We start from the raw sequence: 14,950 nt of genomic DNA, 5'->3' as shown, positions 1-14,950 counted from the left end.
CAAGCTTGGATGAAACTAGCACAGATCGAATGTGAAGTATAGGATTGCAAGGGTAACAAGATGCCAAAGTAAGTAATAGGGCAACAAGATGCCAAAGTAAGTAATAGGGCAACAAGATGCCTAAGGAAGTAATAAGTTTAATACATTCTAGCTGTGCCTCCCACTGTTTTGCGCTCAATCATACCCAATGTTGCCAGTGCCGGATTACGGGTCTGCTGGCCTGTAGGCACATTTTATAAGTGGCCCGAAAATCAGGGTTGCCAACTAAAAAGATTGGAATTATCAGTGTTTCCAAATCATTTTTAAGTGGCCTGGATTTTTGACTGGCCTGTAGACACGTGCCTACTTTGCCTAATGGTTAATCCAGCACTGAATGTTGCGCGGTTATTTCCGGCTTGGTGATTGTTTTAGTGCATTTGTGTCGCTATGTGTTCTTTCACCAAGCGAAATAAACTCAACTTAATGGAGCGCACCATTTGCTATGTGTGTTAACTTCTGTCAAATGTTAACACATGACTACATCCTAAATTTTGGGTATATTTTTCATGGGAACAGTACGTAATGCAATGGGCGACGAAATGTAGCTAGGCCTTCCTGGCAATAAGCAGATCGAAACGTTTTTTCGATGTGGTTTGAAAACGATCTGTTGAAATGAGCATTCTCTGTCGCACCGGATTAAATAAATTCCGTAGCGCCAAAACATTTTGCGAATTTTTTAATTTGAGTATTATCGTGATTTGAAAAAAAATATTAGGAAAAACACAACTAAATTGCATTATATGGCACAAAGATGTATAATTGGAAAACATACAAAATATAATTAAAAAATAAAAACTTTTAAATTGACTTCGAACGCAACCACCCACGTCACGCGCCTAATCAACAGTCGAATTCTGAACAAACGCGCGTTGGGATTCACATTTTGCACTGGACGTCAGTAGTTACAAGGTGAGTTTTACTTGTTTAAAAAAGTTGTTTGTTTTATTAACTTAACTATGTATTAAACTTTGGTGTCACAGTATAATAGAAGGCTAGGTATCTTATGTTGTCAGGTTTCCTAATATTCTGCAATATATATTTGTGTTTTTAAACTTGCCGTTTTTTGCAGTCTTGTTAATCTGACTGAGACTTCTTTCATCATCCGGATGGCGTTCAGCGAGGAAGGACATTTGGCCTCAACTTCAAATACTTACTAGTATGTAAACATAGGAGTCTGTCGTGGGTCAACCGGGGTTGCTGAACTGTTAGACTAACTTAGGTTAACTGGCGCTAGGGTGAGTGACCTATTCTTTGTCCGAGTTGGGCCCGTAAAGGAAGTCCTTCTCGGTCAAAGAAAGGCCCAAGTCTGCAGGAGTGCAACTATGTCAGCAAGTTGGCGCTAGGGATAGAACTAGAGTGGCACTCGTCAACTAAGGTTAGGTTAGGTAACATAGGTGGGGTACGTTTGGGATTCGTGCGCCACGTAGGGACTTTAGCTTAGAACGATTTCTAGTTAGGTGTGGCGCGCTACTAAATGGCTTTAGCTAAAATAAGGTGCGCTTAGAAACACGGCCCGGGCATGGCCTCCACCGCATTGCATTGGCCGCGGTGTAGACGACACCTAGTAAGGACACCGCTATTTCCAATGAAGACCCAGGCTCGTGGGTCAGAGGAGAACGGCTTTGCATATAGCCCGAAAAGTTTCGTGATCCACCCTGGTAGGGCGCAAACTGTTGTTAATTTTTTCCCCAGCCCTGCGTTTGCGTAATTCATTTGGGTCCTTGTGGGGGGACTCGGAGGGCAGGGGCAGTGGCACAATGCTGTTCTCTTATACGCCTTAATTGTCACTGTCCCTTTAAACAAACTTTTGCGCCTATATTAACCATAAATCTAGGGTGTTGTGGATTTTGTCGGGTTTTGACCAGCTTGTTTGTCCATTCTTGAAAATCCAGTATAAGGTTTTCTTTGGTAAGGAAAGCTTCAAATTGGATTTAAAGGATGTGATTGTAATACTTCGTTTTTGCAATTTGTTACTTATAAATAACATCAAACTCTATTGATAGTTGCCCCATTTCCCATTTTGCTGGTCAAGCCCATTTTTATTTTATTCGTGGATTTAGGCTAACTTACTTACTGCTTACCTCAGTTCAGTATTCCTGCTTGACCCAGCCACTCGTCATTTGGGGCAATGACATTTTGGGTGGTTGTAAAACATGACAGACTCACCTTCTATTTTCATAGGCTATCTTGCGGCGGTTGTATGCAGTTCAGACAGTTAGTTGAGACAAGTTTTAGATGTGTTTTTTTTTCGTCGGCCGAGCAGGACAGTGGTGGTTCAAACTTTTTTCAGAATATCTTTGTACACTTCACATCAGACAAACATCCAATTCTTCCCAAGATGAGCAGAGTTACTTTCAAAGTGCAATTTGGTTTCTTGTCGTTTTCCCTTTTTCAACATCAAAAATGTGTGCGAGTCCACTTTATCTATCCTTCTATTTTCTATTAATTAGACCAGTTCTTGGGGGGTGTTGTGCCTTTTTACATCAGTCGCCAAGCTCTTTTTTTTGTTATTAATGTTCGGTATATACTTTTCGTCGCACTAACCTCATGAACCACCATTGTTGCGCACCAGAATACGGAGATTTAAAAGTTAGATCAGGTTCTCCTGAGGTCATATTTTCTTTTATCATAATCAACTAATCCTGAAAAATGTTTGTGTTTCAGAGCTGCAATCCAAATGTTTGTTTTAAAAATGTTCCAAACCTTAGTATCTACCATTGGAAATATGTACATGTATATATGGAGTCCGCAAGGTATTTTGAGTTCTGCAATATGTCATTCTAACTAATCTTTTCTTTTTCAGATTTCTTACAGGTTAACCATTTTGTTTTTTGCAGGTTTAATTTGCTTTTGTATGTTTTGCAGGTTTTTTGGTTTTGTTTCAGCTTAACATGTTCTTTTTCTTGCAGGGTATATTTCTATTAATATAAATTAATGGCTTTTTTCTGTTGTTTTGCAGGTTTTAAAAACATTGTTTTTTGTTTTGCAGGTTTTAAAAACAACTTGTTCTTGTTTTTCAGGTTTTAGGAAAACTGTTTTTAGGGTCATTTTTTATGTTTTTCAGGTTTTGGTTATTTTATTTTTTGCAGGTTTTGAAAGCATATTTTCAGGTTTGAAACCAGCTTGTTATTGTTTTTCAGGTTTTAGGAAAAATTGGTTTAGGAGGTTTTAGGGTATTTTTTCTGTTTCTAACGGTTGTGTTATTTTGTTATTGTTTTCAGGTTTAAAAAACATTTTGTTTTTGTTTTTCAGGTTTTTTTAAGTGTGGGGAAGTGTTTTTATTTGTTTTTCAGGTTTTAGGAAAGTTTTGTTATGTTTTGTAAGTGTAGGGAACTTTTAGGTGAATTAGGTTCTGTATAATTCCTGATAATGCTTCATGTTCAAGCCACCCTGGTCATCGAGGATCGGGTAAGTCATTTTTCTGCTTTGTTTGCAAAAGCTATGTTAAATATAAACCAAGTTTTCTAACTCCCAAACTGTAGTTTTACTAAATTTTGAACTAATTCTTCCTGTTAATTGCCTACAAGAAAAATATCCTGGTAATTGGATATTAAGCCTAATTAAAGATGATGTTAAATTGTTTAAACTTAAGTATTTTGTGGTCAAAAATATATGTTTGTTTTAAACATTAGTTGCTCTGCTATTCTAATTTGTTTTTAGATGTTGGAAGACAATGACAACAATCAACAAGCAACAGTCAAGGGGAAAAAGAAAGAAAATACCTCTACAAGGTTTGTCACATTGTTCTAATCGGTGGTCAAAATGTTGTTTTTACTGAACAAACATTTCAAATTATAATGTCATTAAAATTTATGCAGATTAGTGGACTTTGATTCTTACTTTTGGGTGAATTATTAGAAATATATGTATAACTTTAGTTATTAAGTTTAAGTTATTATATATAACTTGCTTCAGCCTAAGACTAATTAAAGTTGGCATAACTTGTTTGTATTTTACCTGGTTAAAAACTTGTGTTTATTTTAACATTAATTACTCAGCCATTTTAATTTGTTTTTAGATGCTGCAAGATGATGACAATCACCTGACAATCACTGAGGAATCAACAAACAACAGTCAAGGGGGAAAAGAAAGAAAATACCTCTGCAGGTTTGTCACATTATTCTAATCGGTAGTCAAAATGTTGTTTTTACTGATCAAATGCTTCAAATTATAATGCCTCTAAAATTCATACAGAATAGTGGATTTAATGGTTACTTTTGGGTGAATAATTTGCATCCAGTCTTGCAAAAATATAATTTTAATTATTAAATTCAAGTTATTAGATATAACATGGTTCAATAATACATAAAGTAAAAAAAAACTGAGTGCTTTGTGCTAACTAAAATAGTGACATAAACCTTTGCTCTTGTTTTTAGAACCATCACGCTACATACCCACCATGAAGCATTCGGTTGACAGAAGAAGAAACTTCATCAACTTGTTCTTGCACATTTACATCATTGAAGCCAAACCACGAACTGTTGAAAGATTCCGGCCTTCTAATGCTCTCCACTCAAATAAGCATCATATAAACTGCTGCGGTGCGCATAAATCTTGCTGTGGGCACAATTCCTATACCAGTGTGTTGGCTTTCATATCAGTTAAAATTGGAGAAAGCTGATATTCACAACCTGTGGATGAATGGCTGGAGGTAACTCTGGATACAAACTTATGCAGGTGTGAACATGAACTGTGAAGTACTTTGTGTTGTTAGCTTAAACAGTTACGGAAGTTGTTTTTCGAACACAAAGTGCGACCATATGCATATTACTGTTTGAAGATAGTAAACCTTACTTAAACAGTTTTAAATGTTTTGCTTTAATATATTGTCTTGCAGTCTACAGTACTTGCGTTGCTTTCATGGTTGTAAGTTAAGTTTTTTAAATGCCTAAAAATTCGAAAGTTTTCTGATTGAAACTTCGTGAATATTTGAATGATAATCAAGGTATTGTGTTTTTTTGTATCCCTAACCCAAGCTGTGACCAAACTGATATTGCATTGTCCCATTGTTTGCAATAATTTAATGTCGTTACCACATTAAAGAGTTGGCCAAACTTTCCACGCATTTGTTTGTCTTCTGTTAATATGTTTTGTTGTTTGTCTATCTTGCTACCATATGTTTTAGTTGATACATCTGCTTGTATTACTTGTACTGGTTTTTTTAATTATTCAACATCTAAATATCTATTTGGGGGCTGCATATGTGGGATATAATAATTTGTCTCATGACTATTTTGAGCTGCAAGACTACACAAGCATTAAAATGGGGAATATTGTAGTGGGTTCATGTAAAGATAACTGTGGACTTGTTTTTAAACCATTTTGTGCTTAGAACTTAATCATTGTGCAAAACATATTCTGTACTGGTGATCTTCATCACTGTGATCTTATTGTAATCATTTTCAAGCTCTTGCATTTTGCTTTCGTGTGTATTTGTTTTAGCCTCTGTGATTTTTATGACAAATTTTTATGAAATTAGCCTCTGTGATTATTATGACAATGATTGCACGATTGCTTTATCATTCTATCCCATTTGTTGCTGTTGGGTTTCTTAAAGATTGAAACATCAACACTAAACTAATAATTTAAATTGCTTATTTACGATTATTGCATTAAAAGTATCTGTGCATATTTTATATCTGTTGGCTTATAATATATTGATTTACTAAAAACAACTTGATTGTCATGAAACTGTCTGAGATACCTGAGGATTCGTTCTATATGAGCTATGTTGTCGGCGCATGCATTTTGAACTGTTAGAAGGTATAATGATAAGTTGTCATCTCTCTGGTAATTTTTTTTACTTCTGGAAGTCTTTGTTTGCTTTTAAACATCAGTGTTTGTGTATTTTATATTGAATCACCTTTGTTGTAGTTATTTGCTCGTGAAATCAGAAAGCCAGTAATATATCCGAATTGAAACAAAATTTGGTGTGTGATGTTGAGGGAAAGGTTTTTGGGAACAAAATGATAGTAACACCATTACAATAATATTTAAGCTGAATTAATTTATGCAGTTGAATTAACCCTAGCAGTTACACTTGATAGATGTTAACTGTGCTGCAAAATAGTTAGATTAAATATAGCCAAAAAAACTAGAGGGAAAATGTTGGTTAGGTGTTGGTTGATGTGATATTTAAAATTATGTTGTGAAAACATAACTTTAAGGGTGACGTTGGCTCGTCAGAAAATGAGACGGTAAGAAGACTATGATAGCAGAACCAAACTTGTTGGAAATTAAACAAAAATGTATAGAATGAGGTTTGGTTTAAAGATAAGGTGCTTAAAAAATCGTATAGGTGAGCGGAAAAAACAAAACAAACAAAACCACCGAAGAATATCTGCTGGGCAAATAACCTTGAAAAAAACACACGTTGTACCGAACCTCCAAACCGGTTACACCAACAATCGACCCAAATCAAAAAGTCAGGATAGGCTATAGCTATAGGCAGGGTTGCCATACCGTCCTTATTTCGAAGATTTGTCCTTATTTTGAACGGTAGTGTCTTAGAAAAGTTCATTGTCCTTATTTCTAAGAAATGTCCTTATTTTTGACTTGAGTCCTTCGTTTGTCTTATTTTCAACAATTTCAGCTGTCGTGAGATGCACGAAGCATTTTCTATGAACAAGGAGTTGCTGGAAAAGATTGTTTCTGGCCTAAATATTGCATACTATATGTCATGGCTCGTATAAATGCAAAGATTTGTTAAAAAAAACGTTAGTTTCGTTTCGTACTAAAATTTAATTATTCAGGTGTCCTTATTTTTGGTTTCAAGTCGATGGCAACCCTGGCTATAGGGCAAAGGCGGCAACCTGTTTGCATGCATGGGCCAAAAAGTAAGGATATTGCGGAGACGGGCCGCAACGATGCTCATGCAATAATACACTATTGTATACAAACTCAACTTTGACCCGAACTTGTTCGAGTGCATGGGTTTTGCAGGAATATATTTTAGCCGGAAAGAATAAAAACGATAGCCTTTCCGCCGGAATATTCCAGTTTCAAACTGGTTCTAGCCGGTTTTAGCCTCCTACCGAACCCCCAAACCGGTTTAAACCGGAATCGAAAACCCGAAATTTTGACCCGATTTTCGAAAAAACCCTAAGGCTATAGCCTTTCCGTTTTTTCGATTTTTGGGGGTGAAAAAATCGAAGAAAAATCCGGTTTTGGGTGGGTTTTCGCCGGAATATTCCAGTTTCAAACTGGTTCTAGCCGGTTTTAGCCTCCTACCGAACCCCCAAACCGGTTTAAACCGGAATCGAAAACCCGAAATTTTGACCCGATTTTCGAAAAAACCCTAAGGCTATAACCTTTCCGTTTTTTCGATTTTTGGGGGTGAAAAAATCGAAGAAAAATCCGGTTTTGGGTGGGTTTTCGCCGGAATATTCCAGTTTCAAACTGGTTCTAGCCGGTTTTAGCCTCCTACCGAACCCCCAAACCGGTTTAAACCGGAATCGAAAACCCGAAATTTTGACCCGATTTTCGAAAAAACCCTAAGGCTATAGCCTTTCCGTTTTTTCGATTTTTGGGGGTGAAAAAATCGAAGAAAAATCCGGTTTTGGGTGGGTTTTCGCCGGAATATTCCAGTTTCAAACTGGTTCTAGCCGGTTTTAGCCTCCTACCGAACCCCCAAACCGGTTTAAACCGGAATCGAAAACCCGAAATTTTGACCCGATTTTCGAAAAAACCCTAAGGCTATAGCCTTTCCGTTTTTTCGATTTTTGGGGGTGAAAAAATCGAAGAAAAATCCGGTTTTGGGTGGGTTTTCGCCGGAATATTCCAGTTTCAAACTGGTTCTAGCCGGTTTTAGCCTCCTACCGAACCCCCAAACCGGTTTAAACCGGAATCGAAAACCCGAAATTTTGACCCGATTTTCGAAAAAACCCTAAGGCTATAACCTTTCCGTTTTTTCGATTTTTGGGGGTGAAAAAAATCGAAGAAAAATCCGGTTTTGGGTGGGTTTTCGCCGGAATATTCCAGTTTCAAACTGGTTCTAGCCGGTTTTAGCCTCCTACCGAACCCCCAAACCGGTTTAAACCGGAATCGAAAACCCGAAATTTTGACCCGATTTTCGAAAAAACCCTAAGGCTATAGCCTTTCCGTTTTTTCGATTTTTGGGGGTGAAAAAATCGAAGAAAAATCCGGTTTTGGGTGGGTTTTCGCCGGAATATTCCAGTTTCAAACTGGTTCTAGCCGGTTTTAGCCTCCTACCGAACCCCCAAACCGGTTTAAACCGGAATCGAAAACCCGAAATTTTGACCCGATTTTCGAAAAAACCCTAAGGCTATAGCCTTTCCGTTTTTTCGATTTTTGGGGGTGAAAAAATCGAAGAAAAATCCGGTTTTGGGTGGGTTTTCGCCGGAATATTCCAGTTTCAAACTGGTTCTAGCCGGTTTTAGCCTCCTACCGAACCCCCAAACCGGTTTAAACCGGAATCGAAAACCCGAAATTTTGACCCGATTTTCGAAAAAACCCTAAGGCTATAGCCTTTCCGTTTTTTCGATTTTTGGGGGTGAAAAAATCGAAGAAAAATCCGGTTTTGGGTGGGTTTTCGCCGGAATATTCCAGTTTCAAACTGGTTCTAGCCGGTTTTAGCCTCCTACCGAACCCCCAAACCGGTTTAAACCGGAATCGAAAACCCGAAATTTTGACCCGATTTTCGAAAAAACCCTAAGGCTATAGCCTTTCCGTTTTTTCGATTTTTGGGGGTGAAAAAATCGAAGAAAAATCCGGTTTTGGGTGGGTTTTCGCCGGAATATTCCAGTTTGAAACTGGTTCTAGCCGGTTTTAGCCTCCTACCGAACCCCCAAACCGGTTTAAACCGGAATCGAAAACCCGAAATTTTGACCCGATTTTCGAAAAAACCCTAAGGCTATAGCCTTTCCGTTTTTTCGATTTTTGGGGGTGAAAAAATCGAAGAAAAATCCGGTTTTGGGTGGGTTTTCGCCGGAATATTCCAGTTTCAAACTGGTTCTAGCCGGTTTTAGCCTCCTACCGAACCCCCAAACCGGTTTAAACCGGAATCGAAAACCCGAAATTTTGACCCGATTTTCGAAAAAACCCTAAGGCTATAGCCTTTCCGTTTTTTCGATTTTTGGGGGTGAAAAAATCGAAGAAAAATCCGGTTTTGGGTGAGTTTTCGCCGGAATATTCCAGTTTCAAACTGGTTCTAGCCGGTTTTAGCCTCCTACCGAACCCCCAAACCGGTTTAAACCGGAATCGAAAACCCGAAATTTTGACCCGATTTTCGAAAAAACCCTAAGGCTATAGCCTTTCCGTTTTTTCGATTTTTGGGGGTGAAAAAATCGAAGAAAAATCCGGTTTTGGGTGGGTTTTCGCCGGAATATTCCAGTTTCAAACTGGTTCTAGCCGGTTTTAGCCTCCTACCGAACCCCCAAACCGGTTTAAACCGGAATCGAAAACCCGAAATTTTGACCCGATTTTCGAAAAAACCCTAAGGCTATAGCCTTTCCGTTTTTTCGATTTTTGGGGGTGAAAAAAATCGAAGAAAAATCCGGTTTTGGGTGAGTTTTCGCCGGAATATTCCAGTTTCAAACTGGTTCTAGCCGGTTTTAGCCTCCTACCGAACCCCCAAACCGGTTTAAACCGGAATCGAAAACCCGAAATTTTGACCCGATTTTCGAAAAAACCCTAAGGCTATAGCCTTTCCGTTTTTTCGATTTTGGGGGTGAAAAAATCGAAGAAAAATCCGGTTTTGGGTGGGTTTTCGCCGGAATATTCCAGTTTCAAACTGGTTCTAGCCGGTTTTAGCCTCCTACCGAACCCCCAAACCGGTTTAAACCGGAATCGAAAACCCGAAATTTTGACCCGATTTTCGAAAAAACCCTAAGGCTATAGCCTTTCCGTTTTTTCGATTTTTGGGGGTGTAAAAATCGAAGAAAAATCCGGTTTTGGGTGGGTTTTCGCCGGAATATTCCAGTTTCAAACTGGTTCTAGCCGGTTTTAGCCTCCTACCGAACCCCCAAACCGGTTTAAACCGGAATCGTAAACCCGAAATTTTGACCCGATTTTCGAAAAAACCCTAAGGCTATAGCCTTTCCGTTTTTTCGATTTTTGGGGGTGAAAAAATCGAAGAAAAATCCGGTTTTGGGTGGGTTTTCGCCGGAATATTCCACTTTCAAACTGGTTCTAGCCGGTTTTAGCCTCCTACCGAACCCCCAAACCGGTTTAAACCGGAATCGAAAACCCGAAATTTTGACCCGATTTTCGAAAAAACCCTAAGGCTATAGCCTTTCCGTTTTTTCGATTTTTGGGGGTGAAAAAAATCGAAGAAAAATCCGGTTTTGGGTGGGTTTTCGCCGGAATATTCCAGTTTCAAACTGGTTCTAGCCGGTTTTAGCCTCCTACCGAACCCCCAAACCGGTTTAAACCGGAATCGAAAACCCGAAATTTTGACCCGATTTTCGAAAAAACCTAAGGCTATAGCCTTTCCGTTTTTTCGATTTTGGGGGTGAAAAAATCGAAGAAAAATCCGGTTTTGGGTGGGTTTTCGCCGGAATATTCCAGTTTCAAACTGGTTCTAGCCGGTTTTAGCCTCCTACCGAACCCCCAAACCGGTTTAAACCGGAATCGAAAACCCGAAATTTTGACCCGATTTTCGAAAAAACCCTAAGGCTATAGCCTTTCCGTTTTTTCGATTTTTGGGGGTGTAAAAATCGAAGAAAAGTCCGGTTTTGGGTGGGTTTTCGCCGGAATATTCCAGTTTCAAACTGGTTTTAGCCGGTTTTAGCCTCCTACCGAACCCCCAAACCGTTTTTTAACATAATACTAAAAAGAAACTCAACTGCAAAGATATTTGTCCTGCTAGTTTATAAACTTTAACCAAACAAGTTAACAATGATTTTGTTCTAAGTGAATAAAATCTTGCAGCAGGGCTACTGAATTAGTTTTGTCAAAGGTCGAGAGAGGAAAGGTAAAAATTACCAAAGGTCCGAACACTTTTGTCACTAATGCAAATGAAACGTGTCTTAACCAATTTTCGTCATAGCTAATGGGGAACACACTTGTTCAAAGCTTGATTTAGGCACTAAACGCTAATTTACTTCTTGCGGTCATACAGAATATATTTTATCTGGGTTTTTTTTGCGGACATACAGAATATATTTTATCTGGTTTGCAGGATTACTTCGTACGGTAATGATTAAACATTCGGTTTATTACATCACAGATACAATTGTGCATCACAGTTGGACATTCTGACCTCATATTAGATTTAAAGCCGCCCTAGAACCTCTATGCCAGGGGTCGGCCTTTCAGGCGACGCGTGCCAATTTACTTGTTGTTTCCGTGTGTTAATGACCTTGCGTAACAACTTTTTTCTAAATAATAGTGGTTCGTGCCAGCAGATATCAATACTAAAGAGAAAGCAGAGTGTTTTGTTCATGAAAGGCTGAATTTTAAGACAATGGCATGATAAAAACTTTAAACAAGCCGTGTAACAGGTTAAATTGTTACTTCAATATAAACACGCAAATCGGTTGGCGTGCATGCCATGAAAAACCACCTCGCGTGCCAGGGGTTGCCGACCCCTGTTCTATGCGTTCCCCAGTTTAAGAACTGCTGCTAAATAGCAATGAGCAAGCAATTAACACATAATATAGTAGCATTAATCAAAATACCTACGAGGTTCACATCCAACGCCAAGGTCCGGATATGGAGCGCGGTCCGCCATTTGAGTAGCCCTGTCTTACAGCATACTGGACATGTAAGGTATTGCAGGATTAACGCCAACATATAAACCATTTTCCACAAATAAATCAGTTTTGTACAACAGAAACTGTTCACAAACTTTGTAAACCGTTGTTCATGTTTGCTTTATTACATTTTTCGGGTGTTTTAGATCAAAAATTCTACTAACACAATAACTCGCAACAGACAAGTTTGCTAGTTACCGCTAGATGGCGTAAAGAGCATTCGGAAAGATTTAAAAGCAAAATGTGTTAAAACGCTGAAGGTTTCATGATAATAAAACCAACGTAAATACTTATTTCGTAACTTCAAGTTTCTAACATAAACTCACTCTCTCTGTTAATTTTAATAACTGTGCTCTTTACGCCATCTACCGGTATTAGAGTTTTTGTTAGTAGCTCTAACTTTTAAATCAGATACTTTCTTATAAACTTTGCGGGATTTGAACCAATTAACGAATTAATTGTTGAAATTCTACGTAACATCGTGACATAGGCCTGTTTTAATATTTTGGTTGCAATTTTGCGACTTGTCACTAACTGTTCGGTGTTTCTATTTTAACAGCACAGGTTTAATTGCTGATTTTCACTTAAACACAGATGTTTTCTAGTTTGAAGTGAATTTCTGCAGAAAATTATCCATAAATTTAAGAAGCAAAACATAAAGATGTCATTCTTACTTGATCAGCTTGAACGAAATATCAACAAGCATCCGATAAGGCTTCGTTTTCCACAAAGAAGGAATCCGTAAAACTGAAGGCACTTCAGCCGCAAAAATCAGCAAGTCTGTGCAACAAATGACCGGTTTGACGTGTGTAAGAAAAAAATTCGGTTTAAAATGTTCACACAAGCAAATAACTTTAAAATGTGTACAAATAAATTAACTTTTATAAACCACAAAAAAAACTTCAAAAGAGAAAAAATTTTACTTCTAAAGTTTTAACACTTCTAAAGTTATTTTGATGTGGCTGATTCGAAAAATTTACGCAGGCACAAATAACTTTGACAAACCATAAAAATTATTCACACGGTTTAAAGTCTTTCAGATCGTTTGGGTGAAAATGGACAGTTTATGCGATAAAGTTTGCAGAGAAACCATTTAATGCATCCGTCAATGAATGTGAAAAAGTTTCTACTGGATGCCAGCATGGATTTTGTTGTACCGGACTCCAGATTCATGTTTTTATATGAACTTGAAATGTTTTGAGCTCTGTTTAGAAGCAGTTGACGAGGTTGCGTTTATGGTGATGCGGGACGGAACTGTCGCATTTGGTGCAAAGTCCTGTTTTGTGCCTTTTTAGAAAAAGTTTACAAGGTTGCGTTTATTGTAAAGTTGTATCAAACTGTTTCATTTGGTGTAAAATCGTGTGTGGATAAGTGGTGGTGGAAATGCCATATGGTGTGTTAGTAACGAGTACGTCCAAGTAATGGACAGTGTTGTTTACTTTCAGCTGTTATGAAGTTTATGATTTCAGTCTGTTTTTATCACGTGACTTAAAGTAATATCGCGCCCGAAATATCCATCACAGGAAGAAAATAATCAATTACATCTGACGGTAAGCGGTGGTGGTCGAACTCTGCCTCCGATTATCATTTGTCAACGTCACAATGCGTCATTGTTTGCCCCCAACTCCTCCGTGCTGCCCCCCTGTGTGCTTTACCGCCCAGTGTGACGTATCACAGTCCATTGATTCTCAACAATGGAAATCGAACAACGATTATGGAGGTCTGTTCGACAAACAATTCAATGTTCGAGAATTCGCTGATTGTGGGAGTAGAGAGTTATTTTCGTCGGATGTCAATCAGAGAGTCCTTCAAGCGAATCATATTCCGGCAGTCCATCAAAACAATTTTTTAAAATGAAAATGTTGTAGTAGTTTAAAAGCAAACATGTAAATGTAAAACGCTTTGGAGAATGTTTTACAAAGACTTTTAGTTAAAACCGGGATAAGCGCTCTAAAACAACTTTTATGCAAGATTCATTAAATCGAATAAGGTCATAAAATATTTGGTTGAGATATTTAGCCTACATTTATAAAGTTAAAAAAGAAAATTTTTACATATATTTCAGCACCCAAAAGAGGTTTCCGTAATCTTATTTGCGTCGTAACCTCACATATTTTAACACAATTCACCCCCCAAACTATATTATCCCGTATTTAATCTTCTCTGCAAATTTCAACAAATATTTTTTTAAACTTTTAAAAGTTTACCGTCAAAAATCGGGTAGGTTGAGTCAAAACAAGCGGACAAAACACGTTACAGCGCCAACAAAATATTTCGGTGTTTGAAATATTGAAGTGGGTTTTGACAAACCTTCGTGTGACGCTGTGTTTCTGAACCGTTCCTTGCGTTCGAACCGATGTGAATGTGCATCAAATGCTAACAGAGCTCCACCAAACTAAACAAGAACGTTATGGAGTAACATAATACTAAAAGAAGCTACAAACAGAATTTATTCTGCTGTTAAGTTTAATTCCCTGTTGTCATTGACAAATTTCAACTTGGGAATAAAACAAATATTTTGTCGAGAGAGAGCAAAAGAAAAAAGGACAGCAGACTGGAAATGTAAGGAATGTTTAAACCGTTTTGTGATTTTGACCTAAGTGAAAAAATGATGTGTTTTGAACCAAATTTTTTTTTTAAACACTTCGGACAATAAAAACATTTTGATTTAAAATGATATGTTATTGTACATATATATATATTGCTATAGTTGGTTATTGTAAAAAAAATACAAAGTACGCTTAAAAGGGTCAAGGTGATTACAGCAGACGTAAAACATCGGTCTTCTCCTAAAAACGCTGATTTATCTAATCCACACCACTCAACACAGCTTAAAATAACACCAAGCCCAACATATATTTCCTCTTTGATTCCTCACCCCAGACAAATTATTTCCGCACCCTAAACTTGCTTGAAGCAAACCAAAGGTGATATTTCTCTCGTCACGCCCACACAGTAGCTCGTTTGCACACAAATATAGCTGAACCAGTATGCGATTTATCTTCTATACACTTCCACTGGGTCGTACACTCCGTACTTGGCGTGGCTTTTATTGATTCAAGCACAACAATCATAAAGTCAAATGGCTTGTACAGCAGGGCAAGGTGAGATTAATCGAAAAGTTCGGGATAAATTGTGAAGCTGATGGTTCTACAAACCGGGCAAACACCTTGGGCCGTAAAAATCACTTTTGTGAG

The 14,950-nt window shown here is 37.9% G+C and overlaps 1 long non-coding RNA gene across 1 annotated transcript; it reads left to right on the top strand.

Annotated features, from left to right (window-relative positions):
- The first annotated feature begins 880 nt into the window (after nt 1–880).
- LOC145215029 (uncharacterized) lies at nt 881–5,965 on the top strand. Its single transcript, XR_013857184.1, has 5 exons — nt 881–948; nt 1,109–3,447; nt 3,700–3,770; nt 4,058–4,146; nt 4,416–5,965. It is a non-coding gene; the product is annotated as an uncharacterized LOC145215029 (long non-coding RNA).
- Nucleotides 5,966–14,950: the final 8,985 nt, after the last annotated feature.

Source organism: Phallusia mammillata, chromosome 2, assembly GCF_965637545.1.
Source record: "Phallusia mammillata chromosome 2, kaPhaMamm4.hap1.1, whole genome shotgun sequence".
Lineage (NCBI taxonomy): Eukaryota > Metazoa > Chordata > Ascidiacea > Phlebobranchia > Ascidiidae > Phallusia > Phallusia mammillata.
Note: the sequence above shows the minus strand (reverse complement) of the source record. Positions and strands in the feature narration are given on the sequence as shown.